Source organism: Cervus elaphus, chromosome 20, assembly GCF_910594005.1.
Source record: "Cervus elaphus chromosome 20, mCerEla1.1, whole genome shotgun sequence".
Taxonomy (NCBI): domain Eukaryota; kingdom Metazoa; phylum Chordata; class Mammalia; order Artiodactyla; family Cervidae; genus Cervus; species Cervus elaphus.
Window position 1 is genome coordinate 13,183,479 of NC_057834.1, and position 3,306 is coordinate 13,186,784.

Genomic DNA, 3,306 nt, shown 5'->3' on the forward strand with positions numbered 1-3,306 from the left:
GGCCTCATCACGCGGCGAGGGGGAAGTCTCATGGTTTTTCTCGAGTTGCGGCGGGAACCTGGGGTATATTCTCGAGTTACGACGCGGATGGCCCTTCCACACACGTGTTTCTTCAGCGACGTCAGGACTCCTGCCTAGTTGCGAGGGACAACTCGGGATTCTCCTCGAGGCTTTGCAGGGCAATTGGGACGCCTCTCCAGCTGAGACGGGAGACCAAGGGTCCCTTTCCACGTGCCACAGGAATCCTGGGTCTCCTATCAAGTTTCACGAGGAGTCAGGCATCGTCTCCTTTGGAGGCACTGATCTCCGCATACCTCTGGAGTTTTCAAAGGATTTGAGGCCTCCTGTCGCGATGAGGTGGGGAACTAGGTCTTTCTCTGTGGTCTCCAAGGGGATTCAGACACCCTTTCGTCTTGGTAGATGCAAGACGAGCCTGCATTCCAGTCACTGCAGGGATATCCGGCCTTATTTCGAGTCAGGGCATCGCGGTGTCCATTCCACTTGAGGCCGCAAACTCAGGGTCCCTCTCACATACCTAGAGCTGAGAGAAGCCTCCTCTTGAGGTGCTTGTGGTAAGGTGGTATTCCTCTGGAGTCGAAGCCAGGGACTAACCTCTCATCTCGAGTTGATTTTTGGTCCACGGAGCTCTTTCGTGTTGCTACAGTGACCTCAGGATCCCTCTAGCCTTGAAACAGTGTTCTTGGGGTTTCTCTGGAGTGCCATCAAGGAAATCAAGGCTCCTTTCATGTGTGATGTGCAACACAGAATTGCTCTGCACGCAGTGCAGGGGAATCGGGCCTCATCTCGCGGCGAGGGGGAAGTCTCATGGTTTTTCTCGAGTTGCGGCGGGAACCTGGGGTATATTCGCGAGTTACGACGGGGATGTCCCTTCCACACACGTGTTTGTTCAGCCATGTCAGGACTCTTGCCTAGTTGCGAGACACAACTCGGGATTCTCCTCGAGGCTTGGCAAGGCAATTGGGACGCCTCTCCAGCTGAGGCGGGAGACCAAGGGTCCCTTTCCACGAGCCACAGGAATCCTGGGACTCCTATCAAGTTTCACGAGGAGTCAGGCATCGTCTCCTTTGGAGGCACTGATCTCCGCGTACCTCTGGAGTTTTCAAAGGATGTGAGGCCTCCAGTCGCGATGAGGTGGGGAACTAGGTCTTTCTCTGTGGTCTCCACAGGGGATTCAGACATCCTTTCATCTTGGGAGATGCAAGACGAGCCTGCATTCAAGTCACTGCAGGGATATCCAGCCTTATTTCGCGTCAGGGCATCGCGGTGTCCATTCCACTTGAGGCCGCAAACTCAGGGTCCCTCTCACATACCTAGAGCTGAGAGAAGCCTCCTCTTGAGGTGCTTGTGGTAAGGTGGTATTCCTCTGGAGTCGAAGCCAGGACTAACCTCTCATCTCGAGTTGATTTTTGGCCCATGGAGCTCTTTCGTGTTGCTACAGTGACCTCAGGATCCCTCTAGCCTTGAAACAGTGTTCTTGGGGTTTCTCTGGAGTGCCATCAAGGAAATCAAGGCTCCTTTCATGTGTGATGTGCAACACGGAATTGCTCTGCACGCAGTGCAGGGGAATCGGGCCTCATCTCGCGGCGAGTGGGAAGTCTCATGGTTTTTCTCGAGTTGCAGCGGGAACCTGCGGTATATTCTCGAGTTACGACGGGGATGGCCCTTCGACCCACGTGTTTCTTCAGCGACGTCAGGACTCCTGCCTAGTTGCGAGGGACAATTCTGGAATCTCCTCGAGGCTTGGCAGGGCAATTGGGACGCCTCTCCAGCTGAGGCGGGAGACCAAGTGTCCCTTTCCAAGTGCCACAGGTATCCTGGGACTCCTATCAAGTTTCACGAGGTGTCAGGCATCGTCTCCTTTGGAGGCACTGATCTCCACGTACCTCTGGAGTTTTCAAAGGATGTGAGGCTATCGGTCGTGATGAGGTGGGGAACTAAGTCTTTCTCTGTGCTTTCCACAGGGGATTCAGACATCCTTTCGTCCTGGGAGATGCAAGACGAGCCTGCATTGAAGTCACTGCAGGGATATCCGGCCTTATTTCGAGTCAGGGCATCGCGGTGTCCATTCCACTTGAGGCCGCAAACTCAGGGTCCCTCTCACATACCTAGAGCTGAGAGAAGCCTCCTCTTGAGGTGCTTGTGGTAAGGTGGTATTCCTCTGGAGACGAATCCAGGGACTAACCTCTCTTTTCGAGTTGATTTTTGGTCCACAGAGTTCTTTCGTGTTGCTACAGTGACCTCAGGATCCCTCTATCCTTGAAACAGTGTTCTTGGGGTTTCTCTGGAGTGCCATCAAGGAAATCAAGGCTCCTTTCATGTGTGATGTGCAAGACGGAATTGCTCTGCACGCAGTACAGGGGAATCGGGCCTCATCTCGCATCGAGGGGGAAGTCTCATGGTTTTTCTCGAGTTGCGGCGGGAACCTGGGGTATATTCTCGAGTTACGACGGGGATGGCCCTTCCACCCACGTGTTTGTTCAGCCACGTCAGGACTCCTGCCTAGTTGCGAGGGACAACTCGGGATTCTCCTCGAGGCTTGGCAGGGCAATTGGAACGCCTCTCCAGCTGAGGCGGGAGACCAAGGGTCCCTTTCCACGTGCCACAAGAATCCTGGGACTCCTATCAATTTTCACGAGGAGTCAGGCATCGTCTCCTTTGGAGGCACTGATCTCCGCGTACCTCTGGAGTTTTCAAAGGATGTGAGGCCTCCGGTCGCGATGAGGTGGGGAACTAGGTGTTTCTCTGTGGTCTCCACAGGGGATTCAGACATCCTTTCTTCTTGGGAGATGCAAGACGAGCCTGCATTCAAGTCACTGCAGGGATATCCGGCCTTATTTCGAGTCAGGGCATCGCGGTGTCCATTCCACTTGAGGCCGCAAACTCAGGATCCCTCTCACATACCTAGAGCTGAGAGAAGCCTCCTCTTGAGGTGCTTGTGGTAAAGTGGTATTCCTCTGGAGTCGAAGCCAGGGACTAACCTCTCATCTCGTGTTGATTCTTGGTCCACAGAGCTCTTTCGTGTTGCTACAGTGACCTCAGGATCCCTCTAGCCTTGAAACAGTGTTCTTGGGGTTTCTCTGGAGTGCCATCAAGGAAATCAAGGCTCCTTTCATGTGTGATGTGCAACACGGAATTGCTCTGCACGCAGTGCAGGGGAATCGGGCTTCATTCATCGGCGATGGGGAAGTCTCATGGTTTTTCTCGAGTTGCGGCGGGAACATGGGGTATATTCTCGAGTTATGACGGGGATGGCCCTTCCACACACTTGTTTGTTCAGCCACGTCA